General features: G+C 40.6%; 1 protein-coding gene across 4 annotated transcripts in view; it reads right to left on the bottom strand.

Annotated features, from left to right (window-relative positions):
• Window positions 1-20,727, bottom strand: part of RGS17 (regulator of G protein signaling 17) — a 75,353-nt gene extending 54,626 nt beyond the window's left edge. For 3 of the 4 annotated variants that reach the window (XM_035538846.2, XM_035538848.2, XM_035538845.2), the window contains exon 1: window positions 20,563-20,727. The gene's annotated coding sequence lies outside the window, so the exon portion shown is untranslated. Of the gene's footprint in view, window positions 1-20,558 lie in introns of all 4 variants that reach the window. The other variant, XM_035538847.2, reaches the window with a different exon arrangement.
• Between the last annotated feature and the right edge of the window lie 324 nt (window positions 20,728-21,051).

Here is a 21,051-nt window from a genome sequence, read left to right as displayed (position 1 = left end):
GAATTGTTTTTTTTGTATCCTGCTGAATGGAGAAGCTTTCAGAACACTCAGCTTGATGATTCCTAGCTTTTACAGCAAAGTACAAGGCAAACTTAGTGGTCTAGTGATACGCTTTTATCGCCCTTTCTCTTTTAATGGTGTGTCTTTTTTCATCTAAGTTACTGAAGCAATGGATAGGAATGTTGCTTCCCCATTTATTCATTTACTCTTAGTTTTGTGCATTTGTGTCGCTTTCATGGGAGGCTTAAAGAAGGTGGTCAGTCTGCTAGTCTCACACAAAGACATTTGCATGTTTTTGAACTGAAGAAATGAGTTCTGTGCTCCAGGTGCAATCCAGATAATTGAAGTATAATTAATCATGAAAACCTATCTCTTATTGCATTTTGGTTTTTACAGTGGTCCTTTACAGTAAGCCATTGTATTGCTCTCACAGACCACACAGATTCTTAATTTGATTTCTCATCCAGTGTTCATGTTCTCTGCTCTCTCATATCCTAAAATCTGACAGTGTATGAGCAAAAAATTCCTTTCAGGAAAAAACAGCCATACAGGATTTATGTTTATATTGACTAGTTAGAAAATCTGTTCAGTGTGTCCAACTTTACACAGAAGGCAGCACGCAATCCTGCTGTGATTCACATCTGGCAGTGTGTCAGTAGAGGAGCCCAAGGGATTTTAAAAGTGTTCAGATTCCATAAAAGAACATAACCTTTAAACTTTCTACAACAGCCATTCACCACAGCTTTAATACATGATTACTAATGGAGGTTCCACTTGTGTCCAAGTCAGCCACCATACCCAACTGATCAGAAACAGCCAATAAACTGGAGAGAAAGCACAAGCCAGTAGGTGAGGACTATCCTAAAATTTAGAAGCCTGGCTAAATTTGTTGCTTACTGTCCAAATTCTATCAAGTTATTTCTTTCAATAGGAGTTGGCGACTGTAGGTTGTGAAATGATGTATTGCAGTTCTTCCTGTATAAAATATATATATATATTTTGACTTTATGAAACAAATCTGTGATTTTAAAATCTTTCCAGTTTTGAATCAAATGACTCCAGACTTCTTACTTTTGTGCTGATCTCATTGAAGTGTATGTAACTGTTTGCAGTTATATAGCTAGAGGATGCAAGAGATGCAGATGTAATTCCCTTTTCAGCTCAGCTTGGCCTTAAACCTTGCTTTCTACATACAGGTGTAAGAACATGTGATTGACTATTGGGTGAGCAGAAAGGAGTCGTTTCTTTTTGACCAAATAGTCTAGCTCAGACTCCAGACACTGTTTTGAGATTCTGACTTGGACAACGAGAGACATAAGAATGACATAAGATGTGCAGACAACCAGATGTCATGGTTTTGGCTGGGATAGAGTTAATCTTCTTTGTAGAGGCTCACACAGTGCTGTGTTTTGGATTTTTGATGAGAATAATGCTGACAACACACCAATGTTTAGTTGCTGCAGAGCCGTGCTCTCACAGAGCCATGGACTCTTTGGTTCCTCGTGCTGCCGTGCCAGTGAGGAGGCTGGGGGTGCACCAGGAGCTGGCAGGGGACATGGCCAGGACACCCAACTCAGAATAACCAAAGAGATATCCCATACCATGTGGTGTCATGTTCAGCAGTAAAAATGGAAGGGAAAGAAGAAGGGGGGGGGGGGCGGAGAATGTTGGGAGTGATGGTGTTTGTCTTTCCAAGAAACCATTATGCATGATGAGCCCTGCTGTCCTGGGATTGACAAAACACATGCCTACCGATGGGAAGCAGCAAATGGATTCCTTGTTTTGCCTTTCTTGTGTGCATGGCTTTTTTTTTTTTTTTTTTTAACCAGGTAAACTGTCTGTATCTCAACCCCCTAGTTCTTGCACTTTACCTTTCTGATTCTCCCTCCTCCATCCCAGCTGGGGAGAGTGAGTGAGTGGCTCACTTAGTAGTGGTGCTGAGCTGCCTTCTAGGGCTAAAACAAAACACCCAAGAAAAACTTTAACTTACACAAATTTGTGATTAGTGTTTAAATAAGCTATTGTGTGAGGCCATAATAGTGGACCTGTCTTCATTTAAGTCCTGGCTGGAATTACAAATGGTGTTGTACATTATTGTGTCAGTCTTACGATCACAAGATCTCAGTTTTGAGCTCCCGTATATGACTCCTGTCAAACTAATAATTTCACAGAGTAGGGGAACATACATGAAAGGTTAAAAAAAAAAAAAAGTGTTCTCTTTTCAGAAAGAAACAATCTCAAAATTGTCTGATACAACTCCCAGAAGAGTTCATCTCCTCATCTACAACAAATGGTATATCTGCAAAAATTCTTAGAAAAGGCATTCAGTGCATTCCCCATCCATGTTTGGTGAATATCTTCACCCAGACGAACTATCACAAGACTTGATTATAGTATAAATAGAAAAGAAAAAGGAAGAAACTTGTATTTAGAGGAAGAAATTAATTTTCTATTTAAGGGTTTAGGATAACCACATATGTGCAGAACATCTATGTACAGATAAATATCTTTTACGGTGTCTGGTCAGGGTGAACATCCACTTAATAATAACTGCAGGTATTTGAAGAGAACTTGTCAGGGTATTTGCTGCATGCAACATTTACTGTAGGTTTAGTCTTTGTCCCAGGCAGGTACACAGATTTTGTTACTTTTAATGTTTTTTTTTGGTTTGTTTTTGTTTGTTTTTGAGATACAATTTAAACAACTTTTTTTAGCTATACAATGAGTTAAAAAAAAAATCAAACAAACTTAATTTCAAAAGTTAAAACTGGGGCCCATTAGAACTACAATGCAAGCAGAAAATAAATAAATGAATAAATAAATAAATAAAATAATAATTAAAAAATCACACAGTGCATATTGGCATTTTTACCAAGATAAGGAAATGATAAAACCAAACGAATGCCTCCCTCTGCTTCTAGAGCACTGTGGCAATACTGGGTCCCCCAGAGCTGATCTGCTCATCTGGCTTGAAAATACCAGACCAGAGAACTCTGGCTGCAAAAACACAACTAGCACCTAGCTTTTGGAGGTGTTTTTGCCTCCTTATGTGAAATACTGGGCATCTGCAATACATTGACAGGGTTAGACATTTCAGATTGAATTGCCGAAGGCAGCACACCAAGCAGAAGCCTCTGTGGCATCTTTGGCTGGCTGAAGTCTGAGCTGCCAGTCCTCAAACTCCTGATTTCTGCTAATGTGTTTCTACCATGTGGTAAGCCAAATCAAGTAGCTGTTGTGGCAAGAAACTAACTCTACAGTCATCAGCTGGAATGGTTCTCTACACTGATTCACATGTGGCAGGGAGACAGAAGCAGCAGTTCTGGTCTGGACTGGATTAAGCTGGGGCACAACCATGAGTGGAAGATAGGTGACCAAGAGAGTACTTTAACCTGTCCCTTCCTGGAACTGAGAAACCCCGCCTGAATTGCAGAATGACTGAGATTTTTGGCCAAGGACCTGTCCTAGATTTAGGACTCTGAGTCATCTGTTTTAAAAACGCATTAAGGGGCAGGTTATGCTTTGAAAAAAGGAAATGATAGATGTGCTTTCTTGCTTTTATTCAATATCATGAAGATTAAAGAATGTAGCTCCAATACTCTCTTTGGCACTTAGGGCAAAAATCAAGGTGTTCCTGCTCCCAGGTGAACACTGTAGAGGTGGGTACTCTGCTGCCTCTCTGGCTAAGGACTGTTTAATTGTTTGACGGGTTTTAGTTTTTTGTTTGTTTGTTTTGGGTTTGGTTTTGAAAAACAATATAGTGTCAACAGAAATAGTGGAAAGGGACTTTAAATATCTTCAGGACACAATACTGGTGATTAAGGCAGGCTTCTTTTGATTGCAAAGGGGAGGTCTGAACTCCTGAGATTCACATGATGTGGAACTGAGGCATCCTGTGGAACTCACATCCCGGCTGGAGCTGTCCATCTTGCATAGTTTTATGAAAAAAAAAAAAAATGAAATAAATTTTAACAGTTTTTATGAGGGTGGGGGGGCTGTTAAACAACCACAAAAACTACTTCTGGCCAGGCTTCATCTCTGGCTGTGTTTTAGAATGACAGTTGATTTGTGACCTGTGTTTTGTGATGAGCTCAGCTGTTTTAGAAAATGAGAAGTACACTCTCAGTGTGTCCCTTGGACCAGCCTCCTCTGGGATCTCAGGCTGAAAACTTGTCCTGATAAGAGCTGGTTGTGGCTTACTTAGCTGGAAGAAGTTTCAGGCATAACTGTTAGGAGAGTAATAGGCACTCAAGGTAGTTGACTTGGGAAATTTGGGTACCTGACGTTGTGGGAGGAATGGGATGTTGAGAATTCTTGGATACAGAGGACTGAAAGCCAATTAAATAAATCCTAGTTTGGATTCCTAATGTCTATGGAAGACTGAGGCCAAGGTACATGCAGCAGATACTGCCATCGCAGATTAAATAAAGATAAACTCTTCCTTGCCTATTTCTATGCTATGCCAATTCAACCTGTGCACATATACCTCATCCTACGAGGAAGGCTGAATGCAAATGGTGGTCTAGGAAACATTTCAATTACATGAGATTGCTTAATATATATATTTTTTTTCATAAAAAGACAGTTAGTCATGCCTGTCTCCCCCCTTTCTATTTACCAAAGCACTGGTATGTTGGAAAACAATGTCACCAATAGCTATATTATAACATAATATTTATGCATCTTCCATAAACAGATTTGATGAGAAAAAATATTGTGGAAATTTTGGATGGTGGAAAGTGGTTTTTGTTTGTTTGTTTGTTTTTGGTTTTGGTTTTGTTTTGTAGAACAATGAAACAACATCTATTTTGAAATGTTAAGAGTATTGAATAGGATACAATGAAATTTTGAATTATCTCTAAAGAAACAAATAAACCCAGCAATAAAATCTTTGGGAGACTTGCAGTTGGTCTCCAGTAGAATCCCCACATAAAGCAAATTTAGGAATGGTATGAATATTTACTGCCATCAAAAGTTGTCTGCATTCTTTCTCTTCATGGATCTCCAGTTGCAAAGGAAGCACAGCTTTGGAAAAGTTAATCTTTCCATTCAAGAAGAATACATTTGCTCTTACTTATTCAAAGGTGTCTTAAGTTGAGTGTAGGATAGGATCAGAAAAAAAGAGAGAATATAAAATTGTTATCTGTTTGTTAGTTCTGACCTAGTTGAATGGTACATAGTTTTGAGTGCCTCAGGAAGAAATTTTAGTTTAGGGAAAATTTAACATTTTTGTTTCTTTGGTTGGTTCTGGTGTTGTCCATGTGTCATATTTTAATGCAGTTAAATTAACTCTTTAAGTTTTAAACTACTTTTTAAAGCAGGACTTGAATAAAATCTTAGCTAATGTTCAGGCTGAACAAACATCTTGTTATAAGGACTGGATTCCTCAAATGTTACAAACATCTTCTAATAATCAAAATATATTAGAAATAATCAGCTGTTATGTTGAAAAGTGATTATAGTACATTTCTTCCATTCCCCTCAGTCCTCACTATAAAACTCTTCAGCATTTACTGCTTTTTTTCTAGTACTTTAACATTAGTTTTCTTTTTCCTGCAACATGTTCCTCTACTGCCTTATGTCTAAACTGTTATCTGTGTAGTCAGCTTACTGTTGGTGAGATCTTGCTCTGTTCAGCCTCTTATCAACTAGCGAATGGCTTTCTTCTTCTTGATGTTGCACTGGCAAGTTAAATTCATTGGATAGAAAGAGAAACAGTCTTTCTTACCTCTCTACATATTCCACTCTGTTCTGCACCAAAAATCTTTCAAACCACTTTGTTCCCAACCTTTTAAACTTCAGTCACCATTGACTCCTCTCTCATTTATCATCTCATCTGTTGAAATACTGTCATTCATTTTTCTGAGCTCTAAAATCCCTCTCTCCTTCCCATCTCCACAGCAAAAAGCCTCCTTCCTCCCTCTCACATTTATTTTTCAGCTTTACTCTTTTTACTTTTACTACTTTACCCTCCTATTTCATACTTCCAGGTTTGTATCACTGTAGCCATCACTAAATTCCTCTTTTCTTCACTAATATCCAGGCTCATGTTCTCACTTCAGTACCCATCATTACTGTCTACCATTACAGTCTCAATGCCTGATATGCCTGTATCTTGCATTCCTACATTTTGAATGCCCCATTAACATCTCCTTGATGCCTCAGTCTTTGCTGGTTATTACTTCTGCTCTTGCAGAATTGTTTCTTTTCCTGAAAGATCTGGATAAACAGTTCTGAGATGTACACATAATCTAAATCTTTCTGTAGACTGTCTCTGTCAATAATTCAGTTTTCCTGCTCCCCAAGTTCAGCAGTTCTTGCCTCAGAATGTAAGCAGAAAAGCAGGTGGAGAGCCAGGGGCAAAAGGCTCACACTGAATATATGACTGTGGAATAAAAAGTTCTTCAGATCATATAGAAGGGCTGTATGCCAGGCAATGAAACAATATTTAGCATCTCAATAGAAGATTCATCCCACTTAATGAATGGATAGACTTCTGTTCTGTGGAGCTGACTCAAGCACTTCCTGCTCAGGCAAGGAAATTTTTGTAGTTTTGTGGAAAGAACTAGTCAGAGTGAAATTGAGCTGTCTGCATGTTTTGTCATAAAGTAAGATTAAGCAGATTTTTCTGGTAGGGTGGAGGCCTGTATTCGTGTTCATCATTCCATGTGTGGAAACGTTGGTAGTTTTGCATTGCAGTTCTTGATTTGAACTGACATGTTTTCTCACTGGCATTGACTTGTGGGCAAGTACTATGATACTTTCATGGAGAATATTTTTGATTTCATCCTTTAGGATGCAGGAGCACCCTAAGAAAGTATATTTCCGCTCTTATTGTCAGAAGTCACCCCTGGCCACTAACCATCTATACCACTAAAGATCAACTTCTAACCTTCCCATTCCCATTACTACTACTTTGGGCACTTCTCAAAGACAATCAGAAAACTTCTTGAATTTAGTTTCTTTGGCTTTATCCTAATTTACGACATCATCGTTGTAATTTTGCTATGACTGATGACTTCTGGAGACTGACAAAGATTAGATATGCTTGCTAACAGTGTTCTGTGTAAGTCCACATCTGAAATTCTGATTTTGTGGAGTTGCAGATTAGTTCAGAGTCCTAGCCATAATAAACACGTGTTGTGTATACTTTCTATCTACTTTAAGAAGCTTTGCTTACAGGGGGACCAAAATCGTATGTTCTAGCCAGCTGGATGTGTGGGAGGTTCCCATGCCCCATCTACATCGCTGTCTTGTGAACAAGACAAGATTTCTTGTGTCTGTGTGTGGAAGTATGATAAGAGAATGAGACAGGCTCAGACACTGGGATGTTGGTGGGATGTGGAGTGCTTCATGGAGTAAACAGCCACTGGACGCCCAAAAGGTAAGTGTTCATTGCTTGGGCACAGAGACCAACTCAGTACTGTCTCCACATATTTTTTTTTGGGTACCTGAGCTCCAGAATGTCCTTTAACAAATAGCATGTGCATATCTACAACCTCAAGGTAGCTGCTTTTTTGATTAGGGGACTCTCCTCTGACACATGTAGATAATACTCATGACACATGTTGGCCTCTGGTATGGCACCCATGCAACATCTTAAGAAGGAGATGTGTTTTCAATGTGCTAATTGCACCAACCTCGCACATCACTCAGAAACAGTGAAAAGCATTCAAAGTCTGAAACAGTCTGAAGCCAAATTTAGATGGTTTCTGAAAGGCTTTAATGTTTGTTTGAACAATACATTTTTTTTTTTACTATTAAAGAATAAACTGAAGTCGTGTTATAATTGCATTTTCCGGGGGCATTGCTGCCTGTTAATCACATCAGACATTTGGACATCATTCAGCTATCGTAAGTTTGGGCTTGGCCAAATTTCATTTCCCAGTTAGGTCCCTGCCCTGATATAGGGTTGAGTATTTTCCTTATTGCATGTTAACAGCTAGGATAGCAAGGGGAATAAAATATATGTCATGCTTACTGTCAGTTCAAACCTTTGCTTGGGTGTAAAGACAACTTTTGAGACGTGAGAGTGAAAACTTTATAAATCCACATGGTCTGTTTCCATTCAAGTCTGCAAGTGGGTCAACATTACCTAGTTCATAACACAATTCAACTTTAAGAATAATCATGAGCCAATTCATTCAAATGGCCCAGATTCTTCATTACCTTGACAAATGATTAATTTATCCTGTGATTTGACTTTTCTTCTGAACAAGAAGCAACAAATCAAAGTGGATGACATTCTTTTTTTGTCCTGTGAAATATCATATGGGGGAACCAAAGCAATTGCATCAGACAGTTGTCATTGTTGGAACACTGTTCTTCTAGACTAACATCTTAGTATCTATGTTCATATTTTGTTAGTTTATCTAGTTCTACAAGATGCCAAAATTGAGAAGCACTTATAAGTAACTACAGAAATTTCCTGAAAAAGCAATTTTGTCTGACAAGAGAAAGTATATTAATGCTTAAGCTTTCCCGTATCCAGATCAATGTGGAAAGGTAATTTGGTGATAGAAAAACAAACAAACAAACAACAAGAACAAGAAAAACAAACAAACAAAAACAAACAACTTTCAGGCACCTCTAAACCTAGTAGTAAACAAGAATAAATTTGGTTTCTTTTGGGAGAGTGAATGAGAATTCTATTATACCAGATTTTTTGGCTATTAAGTTAGCAAGACCTTGTTTTGTTTCTTCCTTTATTTATTAGGTTTGAAATAATTCCAAAAGCAACTTTATCAACTTTTAAAGAAATTACATCCATTAAAGTTACATGAAGTCAGAAAAGCTTTCTGAAGTTAAATATATCTTTAATACTAATATACTAATTAATTTTTTTTTCCTGAGATATATTGATATATCTTCCTATTTTTTTTCTCTCGTCTTGTTTCTTGTTTATTTTCATTCTAATACATATAGATAGAAAGATAGATACAAATATTAAATTTAAGGTAGGGAAAATGCATGCAGGAGTTCATGTAATTTATTTATTTTTTTTACTAACTACTATTTCACCTGAAATGTTTTTTCTTTTTCTTTCACATTGTATAAATTAGAATAGAAGTGGCTATGGGTCAGCTATCACCTTTCCTTCTGACAACCAGTCACTTGTTCACCTCACCAGTGGTGAATCATTATCAGCAGGCCTCACAGGTTGCAGCTTCATCAGAAATGAGTATCAAGATACATCTTTCAGTTAGGTCCAGATTGTAGAAGTTTATGTAACTGAGTCTTTTCTTACACAGACGACTTTAAGAGTTTTGATGACATTATTTACAGCAAGGAAGGCTCTGTGTCACAGCACTGAAACTCAAGCAACACAACTCTATGCTTTCTTAAGGTGTTAGGTGCATCTTAGCATGGAATCACCTTTAAATAAATGGGAGTGAGAGGATGACTGTGTAGTAGTCATGCAGCCTATTGCATTCCTACTACAGTGAACTCCACAGATCAAGTTATGAAGAGAAAGGGCTGGAGGAGGTTTTTCATGAATGGAAGGAGTGCTGTTGCCATGGCATTTGAGCCTTCTTTCCTCCCAAGATATGGAGATTTTGCATTCTGAGGATTCCCTCCATCTTCTGAGGTCTGTTTGATCTAAGGAGCAATATGGGGACAAATATTTAAACGGGAGCGAGATGAATATGTCAGATGGACAAATAAAAGGAAGGGAAAACAATTTAATATGGATTATTGCATAGGAACAAATGGAGAATAAGCTAGTTTTCAATAAATGCATATGGAAATGAGAAAAAAAAGGTTTTCAGCAGGAGCTCTGGAACACCCTTTGAATAAGAATAGATGTAAGACCCTTCCTGCTTCTAATATTAAATCGATCCAGAATAGGAAGGAAAAGTAAGAACTGATGGTTGGAAACAGCTGGGGATTTGGATGCAATTAGCCAGGGTGTTCCCTCCAGTCTATGTTCTTATTTTCCAGTGTTCCTAAAACTACTCCTGAGCCACCTGCTGGAATTGGCCATACTAATAAAAAGCAGCCTAATCCAGAGAGCTGCTGAGTACATGCTGCCAGCCTGGTTCGATAGCAGTTGATTTGCTTGGCACCCTGCTGCATACACTCTGTACCTCTGAGGATAAGACTAGCACAATTTAAAGTAGTCTCTCACCTATGTGGATTGAGGTTTGTTACAGACTGAAAAATAAATAAATAAATAAATAAATCTGCTGCATGAATATTGTTCAGCTTAAAACAAAAAATACTGTCTTTAGGTGGTTCCCATTAGTATCTCACTGCACAGGGTGCAGTCCAAGTCAGGGTGTCTCTGGCATTCAGTCCCTTTGCTGCATATGATCTCACTGTCCAGCAGAATAGTTTCTATTTAACAGCCTAAATAGAGCTCTCACAATCACATGTTTGAAATATGACTGGTGGCATTGCATGTAAGAATAGTTTCTGCCATAGAAGTCCGTTGAAGTTAATGGAAAAATGCCTTATACGTTAATAGCAATTGAATTATTTGGACAGTTAAAACCCCTGTGAACCTTAAACCATCTGAATTCCAGCTACAACTCAGTCTGCAATAACTTACACTTTCAGACAAATTTAGTCTTCTTACATTAAAGTTCTTTTAAACCATATTTACCTGAATTCAAAGAGACCTTTCCCCCTATCTTTAAAGGGACATGGAGTGACTTCTTTTCACTAAGAAAAAACCTACATTACATTTACTTGGGCCATCAGTGTACTTCAGGGCAAATATACTGGAGAAGTTGACTGGGAGTAACTTATGCTGCAGCCCGTGGATGTATTCTGTCACCGTGCTACACACAAGGCAATTTATTCAAAATATCTTAGACTGCATTAAAAATAAATATCCATATAATATGCATATATAAAGTATATGCTGATGTAGGCTGATGAAAACACTTCCCCTAGGCCAAGCTCTGATTAAGCCAAAGAATGTATAGTGTTGTTATCATTCAGAGTAATTTGGGGTTAGAAAATGCATTGTGTACTCATTAGCAGAATTAGACGTGTTGACTTGTTAGTCCACTCTTAGTCCTCCTGTTGCTAGCAGTAAAAAAAAAAATAAAAAATTGTGTTATAGCTGTGATCTCATAGGATCTTTTGTCACACACACAAAAAAAGAAAGATAAACAAAACATATGCAGAAAATTATTGTATTGTATTGTATTGTATTGTATTTTTAATTTAGTAAAGCTAGAACAAGTGTTATCCGACTGACTTTACTGTATTGGGAATTGTATAGACAGATCTATAGGTAATGGTTTAATGAATCATGCACACACATACAAGAAAGAAAACACACACACACTAACACACACACACAAAAACAAACAACAAAAAAAACTAAACTAAACAAACCCAACAGATTTTTTTAAAGAACTGATGAGCCAAATATCAGTAGATATATGCAGAAGGTATCATGCCACCAACTATGTTTCCATTCTCTTCTTCCAGTTTACAAAATTTATGGTTACATTGCTCGATTATCCAAAGCTACCATGTTTTCGAAGTTTCTTTCTTCCTATTGAGGGATATTTTTCTAACAGGGCCATAACTAATACTTTTAATATTGATATTCAGGTTACATATTCAAGGCATCAGTGTAATTATATTGGATGAAAACATGTGGGCTTTGCTCTGGTCATTTTTAGAATGGCTAAGAACATTTGAACAGAAAGACTGACTTCTGAGTCAAATGCAAATTCCCATTTTTGTCCTGTATCTTAAGCTCTCACTGATATTTTACATCTGATCATTACTTTGGTAAAAAAGAAAGCTGTTAAGTTGAGTGTGAGTCAAGATTCTTGATGTTAAATTCTGACTCTTGAACGTCTTTTCAACAAGAAATTTGATTCCTGCCCTTTATATTCAATTTATGCATCTGCCAGTACTTTACTGTGTGATCCTGGGAAATCACTTAATTAATGGGTATCTGTATTTCTTTTCCATGAAATAGCAGTGCTGTTTACTATGTCCTAGAACACAGAGGTGATGTGATTCTTTGAAAAATGAGCTTGTAGCAAAAATGGCATGATGGGACAATTATCTTAAAAGACTTCCTAGGTCTGAAACCCAGAAATCTGGAAAAACAGTATTAATAAGGACAGCCTTTTCATAATGTGCTCTGTATTCATTCTCAGTGCTTACTAAATTGTCTAGATTCTCAAGATTGTTATAATATGAAAAATCGTACCCTCCTCTTTTACAGTTTGGAGCTTTCTGGACTCTCTGTTTTCTTAAAAGTTCCTGAAATGTCACCAGCTTTTACACCCTGTATGAAACCAGGTCACGGTGTTTGTCACAGCATTATATGCCTGGCCAAGAAAAATGCTCAGTAGAAGTCAAGTCACACAAGGTATATAATTTTCCTATTATATCATGCACATACAGATATGAGCCACACCCCTTTTCTAAACTTTACACTTTCTTGCTAAATGTTTGAATAATTCTCCTCTATGCTGTTATGTGTGAAAGAAATGAATATTAAACATAAAAACACCACCACCACATCCAACAGATTTGATAGAATATTATTAGTAATAATCATATGAAAGACTTGAGTGAACTTAATAATAATTAAAGGCATTCCATATGAGTTATGGTAAATAAAAAATTAAAACTATATGGCTATATATTTTACATAAGGTTATCAATTTGATGGCTGAATTTGGTGGCTATATTGCCAATGTAAATACGTTGACTTCTGTTAGTACATATAACATTGTGATTGTAAAATAAATATGATAAAAATGAACTTGGTAAACATTAAATGTATTAAAACCTGATAAATCTTGGTCTGAAATTAAAAATAGGGAATAACTTTTAAGCAGGTGTGTTTCTAATTGGGTCTTTCAGGAATATGTTATTTTATTCAGCTTGACAACCTTCCCTCTACTATGAACGAAACAGAAGGAACCATAAAAATTGCTAATGCTAATGTTTGTAGTAGGCGAATACTGAGGGAACAACATAGGCTAACAAGGGCAAATCACTGACTTAAGGTGATCTGGATCCATCGGTAACTAAGTCACAGCAAACAGGGATTTACTTTGGTTGAATCTAACATCACATAGCAAAGGAGAAAAGATGCAGGCCAAAGCCAGAGGCTGGAAGCTCCATCCTGAAAAGATGTGACATATCTATATTAGAAAGCTAAGCAATTCCAGGACTTCTTCTCTGGCTCTGAGGCCAAACGGCCAATTTAGTTATATTCCTATAATTAGACTGCCCTGCTCTGAATAACAGGACTGCTTCATGCAGGCATTTTATTGGGAATTCTCCCTGGACTGCGCTAGTTTTCTAGCCAGGGCTGGGACCACTCTAACAATGCTATATGCAGATGGTCAGGTTCTGGTGCACAAGCTCAGGCTTCTGTTGTTTTACAGGACATAACCTGGGAATCTAACAGGAACTGAGTCACAGCAAGTAAAAGAAGTGCTCAGTGCAATACTGCACCTAGAAGAGCTGTCCTCCCTTAGCTACATAAAACTGAAAACACAGCCATGTGAAAGCTGTGTTAATTCTGTATTTTTCACTGACTGCTATTGAAATACAGTTGGGAAGTCCGTAGATGAAGAGGGATATTGATCAATTGAAGCAGGTTTAAGAACGGCTAAGACATCAGCTGAAGGAGTATGGAACATATTTCATGGTAAATGCCCTCAGAAGACATTTAGTTTAAAAAACAGAAAAAAATCAGGAGTGGATTTCTCAGTTTCTGAGTAGCCTATATTGCAGGGTGCAAGATGGCATACAGATAGTAGAGGTAAAATAAGGTCATTTTCTTCCACAGGGTACAGTGCTGCTTTAACTAGATTTTTTCCAGTGTTCAACTTATGTCAGGTCTCTCTACCATACATTGCAATTTGCAGTTAAGACATGCTCTTTGAGACAGATATTTGATATGGGATGGTTCTTCTGCAAACAGAACTCAGGACAAACCCCATAAACAGTCATATTTCTCTATAGTGAATCTTTGTATACTCAGTCGCTGACCAATGCCCAGTTGTACATGACTGTACCATTCAAAGATGCCATTTTCATGACTTCATAATTTATGAAGTTGCTGCATTTACTGGGTAGAGGTGTTCCCTCTCTGCTTTTCTATGTCCTCACCACACGAGTACTGTCTTGACTTTTTTCAGTAGCTCTATGACTTGGTTTTACATATGAAATAATCAGATATTGAATTTGAAAATATCCTTGTCTATTCTGGTCAGCATGATGCTTACCATGCAGCTAAGACTCTGATTACTATTATCTTTTTTTTTTTTATTTTTCCACATTGTCTGGGTCAAAAAGTGTTTGTAGAGACCTTTGAATACATAATAAATATAACAGTGAAAAAAAACAGGACAAACTAAACTTTTGTTACAAGATTATGAGATATATCAAGCTGAATGAGTTAGATTATCAGATCATTATATGACAACTGCATTCCAACAAACTAGTTCAGAGTTAAGCGTGAAAATAATTTTTGGGTGTACTTTTGAACCATTGTAAACGAACAATAAAAACAGGTTACACATCTCAATCCTCTCTTCCCAAACTCATCTTGAAAGCTGTGAAAATTTTCTGATTAATATTTTAGAGATTTTTCATTTCTGAAGATATTAAGACTTGGAAGTAAAACTACCTTTTGGACACAAAGTAATTAGGACCACACTTCCCACCTACATTCATTAAACCCGGGCTCCTTGTGAAGCCCTTGTAAAGGAAGTTATTACTCACTGCTCTTGTTTTTCATTTGATGCAAACAATTGAGAAAGCCACATCTACACCACCCAAAGGTGTGGTGCAATATGAATGCTGGAGACTGGGTGCTGCCTGCAGGGCTGGGTAAGAGCACCCTAATAAGGTGGATTGACTAAGAAACTCCTAATTTCACAAAGTCACTCTCATTGCATAAAGGATAAATAGTAACCACACTATTAAACATGTACTGCGTGTTTTCCTCTTATTTAGGCTTTTAGGAGATCAGCGTGTATACGGTGACACTAGTTGGTAGCGTGAGAAATGTAAGGACTTCCTTAAGCTCCTTCCCTTAGCTGCAGCGTGTCTAGGGCTGGTTGAACACTTGCCTCTTGGAGTGCCCTGCATTTTGAGCCCTCTCATCTGAAAGCTGTCTGAACTGCAATAGGCATAAAAGTGTTGTGCTAAGGATGCCCTGACAGCCTTCATCCATGATTCCTGTGGTCTAATTGCTTTATCTTTGAACACATGGGGTTATTTTACTGCAGCTGTCACGAGTCGCTGATAAATGAAGACATTGTTACAGCACACCACAGCACAGCAAAATATAACATAGCAAAACATAACACAGCAAAACAGCCCAAACCATATTCAACCTTCCTAAAACAGACTACCAGCAAGTCTTGCTTGGACTTGCACTGAACCAAAATTACAGACCAAAGTGACATATTCAATTGACTTTTACAGCAGGAAGCCATGATAGAGTGACTCCCTTTAAAGGCAGCATTTTCTCAGTTATACTCTCTGATGGGCAGCACATATAGAGTTAGGTCTATATAGAGTCATCCAGCTTGTGATCTCTCTCTCATATTTCAGCAAGCACAGAGCTGGCATCACTGGAAGAAGAGCCAAGATGCTTTAAATGAAGCTGCTTTGGTAGCAGAAGCTGCATAGCTATGTTAATGCATCACTCACTAATTTACTCCCTTTCTCACTGATGAAACTAGGCTAGTTATTTTGTATTTTTGTATGGAGAAGGATTATGCAGAGCAGTTGTAGTGTTGAAGATGTCTAAGTGTCTTTAAGTGCAATATGTAATGCTTGGCTTTAAGATTTAAGATTTTTGGCTAGAAATCTACCAATTTCTAAGAACTTAATGCCATTTGATTACACAATAAATAATTTATGAAAATTGTGATTGTATGAAAGGTAAGAAACATTTCGTTCATATTTTATAAACAAGGAACCCAAAGACAAAGCTATCACTCAAAACATTAAGATATGATAGATTCAGTATTAAATCAGTTTGCATTACTTTGCTTTATTCTTTTTTTTTAATTTAAGCCCAGATTCATTAATATACCAGAACAGCACAAATCATTCAAAGCACAGCAGTCATTTAAATTGAGTTTACATCTATTTTGCATCACCAGAGCAGTGCAGAACTGCTGAAGCATGTGAACCCAGCCCCTACTTTGGAGGACCCACATTTAGCCATGGCCCAGGTTGCATGGTGGCTGGGCAGGAGCAGCAGTGCAGACCCTGAGTTCATTGGTTTGTGTGCTTTAAGTGTTCCCACAGGTTCCTGCCATAGTTACACTGCATGGCTGCTTCCTTTGTGCACGTTAGAGGCAGCAGCTGTGCCAAGGGAAACCTTCTGAGAGCAGACACCCAGCTTCGGGTAGAGGCACAATTATTATTTTTTTTCAGACAGGAGGTCTCTGAAGCAGCAAACTTCCTAGTGGGACCGCGTGACACAGGCATGAATCCCCCCTGCCTCAGTCCTGCTGTAGCCAGGACCTGCCAGGGTGCTGAGCTGAAAGGCTCCGTTCCTTCAGGGGGTGCAGTAGCCCCCCAAGAGCCAGCAAAGCTACTCACACAAGCCTACTTACAGCCTGTATGGTTATAGCCATTAGCTATAGCCAGGAATAGGTAAACTTAATTACAACTTATTCTATTCATTTGTTTTTATACCCTATGCACAAGCTTTTAATTAACAATATGGAAAGTTTGATTGCATTATTTCATTACAAAGACTACTTAGGACAAACAAGAGGTCAATAGAAATGCTAAATTTCTTGAATGATTTCAATTTAACTAATTTTAACTGACGCTAATTAGCACATTAATTTTATGTTCTTAGAAAACTCATTACACATTCCCAGAACAAGCACTACAAGTATGGTGAGGATATATTTTTCATCAAAAATGCTGAAGTTGAGACATTGGGTACAAGTGCAAAATAAATCCATACGTGAAATCATTGAGATGTTATAAGAAGGGAGCTAATGGAACTGCGACCAACATCTCTGTAAGAGCTAACACTGTTTCATTTAGTACACTTCTTGAGTACTCATAGAAATCTCCCCCTGTTTTATATTTAAAGGCATGCATGTGAAGCATACAAGTAAGAATGTTGTTTCATTTGCTCATTATAGAAGCAGAAAAAAAGTTTAATCTTATTTAAAAGATAGTAGGATTATATTTTTTTCACACATGCATTTTTGATGATGGAAAGCTTATATTCGTATGTTTGCCACATATATGTATACCTATACATACTAGTTTGAGACTGGCTTATGTCTGAGACTGACTGACATCCCTTATATCCTGTCTTCATAATCATACCACTTGGTCTCTTCTTTTAGTCTGTTGGGAGGTGAGGATTACAGCATCTGAGGTTGCCAATATTTTATCTTTTGTGAAGGATTTCTCAGCTTACATGAGCTCCTACGGTTCTCCATGGGCCCACAATTTGCTGTGGATTGTGTTGTTCTAAGTTGTGTCTGCACCTGATTTCAAACAGTAGGAACTTCTGGATCTTTGGGTCCATGTGGTGCTTTTGTAGCTCTCTGGGCTCTTATTCTTTTATTACTCTTGTGACGAACTCAAAGAGGGCCTAACAGTGAGATCAGGGAAGCTTTCTGCCATGTTAATCTGACCAAGGATTCTGCTTCTTAAGGATGATTCAAACTCAGTAGCACTCGTGGGGAGAAGACCTCGTGTCACAAGTCCTTCCAAATCACTTAGATTTTATGGGACATTTAAACTTTACTGATGAAACCGTGTGCATCGTTCAATATGCACATTCCTTATAATAAGCTTTACACAGATGAATTAATTAGCAGAGAAGTTACACAAATGTGCCGAGTTCATAGATGTATGTAGATTCCATTTTGCATTTAGTATACTTCTTGAAAAAAAAAATGCAGTTTGAAAATAAAACATTTTATCTTCTGCTTAGGATAAGTAGAAAACCAGATTAGAACAGGATTTTTTTTTTCACCAAGCTGTCAGTCAGACTTTGATTCAAATCAATAGTGCAGAGAGTTAATTTTCAGCAGACAGCTTTTCAGTAGCCTTTTTGAAATGAGTTCATGGGTTCACGGCAATTTTTTGTGCACAAGTACCCATGTTGAATAACAAGAAAAAGAACGACTATTCTTATCTGTAGATTTCAACAGGAAGACTGAGAGCTTAATATGGCTTTACACTCCTAGGCAGACCTCCTAACTCAGTGTTAGATGAAATGACGGGACTTGTACTGCCAGTGCTGTACCTGCTCTGGAGTGAGAGGACACTGCTAGCAACTTGTGCAGGCACAGTGTGCGCTCTTTGTCACACACTAAATGAAATTATCAGGCAGCAGGTTCATAGCAAACAAAAGGAAGTACTTTTTCACACAAATCATAATTAAATTGTGGCGCTCATTGCCACAGAATGTGGTTGAGACCAAAGTATAAATGGATTAAAAAAAAGGAGCACAGAAAGTCAGGGGCTTATTACACATGATGGCCTGGAAGCAAACTCCAGGTTAAGAAATCCCTGTACTACGGTTTGCTTGAACTTGAAAGGATATGCCAGGAAAAAAACACTGTATACCAGTCCTGTTTCTTACATTTTTCTCCCTTCAGCATCTGCTAATGACTACAGTCAGAGCCAGGATATTGGACTAGATGTCCAACTCACTATAGCAATTCTTTTGATCGTATGCTTTTAATCAAATTATGTTCCCATTTCGGCTACTTAGAAGGATCTAAGGCCCTGATTGAGAAAGGCATTTCAATGTCTGACTCTCACGTATTTTAGGGAGGTAAATACTTGCATCTATCATGGCCTGCAGTTCTGAGGCAGTAAACTTACTGGGGTGGGGCACACACATCTTTTGTTAGGACTTTGCTTATTCTGAGTACGGAATCAAATGAAAATACATATTTGATAACAGTGATAACAGCGTGTAACACTGTGTCTTTATAACGGTGAAATAATTTGTTTGCCTAAACGACTTGGGCCACGGGAAAATTCCCTAGTGATTTACGTAAGGATGATGCCACTACCATCCACTGATTTGAATAAGGATTAACTTCCTTGATACAACTCCCCAAATTTGCAGCGTGTGTATATTACATTTGTTGAAAGCTATTTATCACCTGTTACCCATAATACTATTGCCAGACAATATGTAACTTACATTTACCTAGCAGGGTATTTGAGATTTCATCCATTTTGCGAAAGCATCTGGCTGCAAACCTGAGACACATATCGGTGAAAATCCACATACGGAAATGAGGAAACCGAATGCCGAAAATCCTAAATTTTACCCCTGCCGATGCTAAGCCTGACGGCGCGGGTAAGGTCCCCTGATGAATCAACAAGAATCAGCTATAAATTGTGCAACGCGGGCTTGACAGCCGAGCAAGAGAGACGACCTCAGCCTGCTTAAAACCGCGGGCGGGTTCATCCCGGGGAGAGGTGAGGAACCGCAGCGCACGGCGGCTTTGGGAGGCTGCCGGGGATTGCAGCATCCCCCCGCCGCACCGGCAGCGGCAGCAGCCGGGGTTTCCCCGGGCTCGGGGAAGCCCCGCGCCGCCCGGGGCCACGCCGCCGTGCGGGGACCGGGGCCGGGGGTCGCACCGGGAGCAGCCCCAGTCCCGCCACCCGCTCCCCCCGCCGCCGTGCTGCCGCCGCCGGCATATACCGGGATGGAGGCCGGGGCAGGAGGCTGGCGGTGCCGCAGGGCAGCACGGCGGGGGCGGCCCCCGGGGGCTCCCCGGCCCGCTGGGGGCGGCCGAGACGGGGGCTTGGGGTAGGGGAACGGGGGAGCGGGAAGCAACTCTCGGCTTCGGAGCAACGACTCGGGTGTTCGCCCGCACCTTACGCCGGCTCCTCGGATGAAAACGGTAGTAGCGATAATAATGCTAATTGCTGCCCGCCGCCCGCCAAGCAGAGCCGCGATACGCGGGGGAAGGTCAGGAGGGAAGGGAGGCAGGAGGAGCGCTGCCTCAGCTGCGAGCCGGCGGCTGTCACACCGCCAGCCCATGCCCCCGGCTTCCCCGGGGGCGGCACGGTCCCCCCCCACTTCCCGTGTCCCCCCCTTTTCCACGTCCCCGCCCCGGGCTGGGCAGCATCGCCCGGCTCGGCGGATGCCCGACGGCACCCCGGGCACGAACCGGGGGGGCGGCGGGGGAGGGCGCGGGCAGAGCCCGGCGGCACCTCTCTCCACCCCTTTGTGCATCGCGGGCACGGAGCCGCGCGCACACATACACACACACACACGCGCGCATACACACACACACACACACACACACACACAGAAACACCACCTTGCAGCCTCGGCGCCGCAGCCGCCCGTTGTAACACACACACACTGACACACACACAGCCGGTCCCCCCATTTTCAGCCTCACTCCACCGCCCTCCATCCATCCTCCCTCTCACCTCCCTCCTCTCTTCCTCCCCCCCTCCCCTTTCTTTTATTTTTTTTTTCATTTTTTCTCCCCCCCTCCCCACTCCCCCCACCCCGCGCATCGGTCCGAAGCAGACATTTTGCTGCCGTTCCGCACGGTTCAGGCTGAAACCCCAGCGGAGCGCCTTACCCACCCCCGCCCGGCTGCGTGCGGTTGGCGCTGAGCGATCCCGGGAAGGGCTGCGGCGGCTCGTCCTAGCGGAGCTGGGCTGCTGCCATCCGCCCAACTTCAGCACCCAGCCGGCAGGGAGAGGAGACGGCGGCGGGCAGGCGGGCGGGGAGGGAAGGAGGGAAGGAGGCAGAGCAGGGAGGAAGGGCGGGAGGCAGGGAGGCAGCGAGGGGAGGGTGCGAGGAGCGGAGGCTGGGAGCCTCGGCACATGCGCTCTGCCACCGAAGCGGGAGTTTCCCCGCTTGGCCCCGGCGGGTGAGTCACGGAACGGCACGGCACGGCTCGGCACGGCTCGGCACGGCCCCGCCGCCCGCCCGCCCGCCGGCCGCGGGGATGCTCGGGGGATGCTCGCGGGAAAGCCCCCGGCGCAGCCCCGGCACAGCCCCGGCACGGCCGCGCTTCCGCGGGGCGCCTCGGCGGGGGGCCCCGGGGCTGCGAGGGCGGCGGGGGCCGC

This window comes from Cygnus atratus, chromosome 3, assembly GCF_013377495.2.
Source record: "Cygnus atratus isolate AKBS03 ecotype Queensland, Australia chromosome 3, CAtr_DNAZoo_HiC_assembly, whole genome shotgun sequence".
Taxonomy (NCBI): domain Eukaryota; kingdom Metazoa; phylum Chordata; class Aves; order Anseriformes; family Anatidae; genus Cygnus; species Cygnus atratus.
Note: the sequence above shows the minus strand (reverse complement) of the source record. Positions and strands in the feature narration are given on the sequence as shown.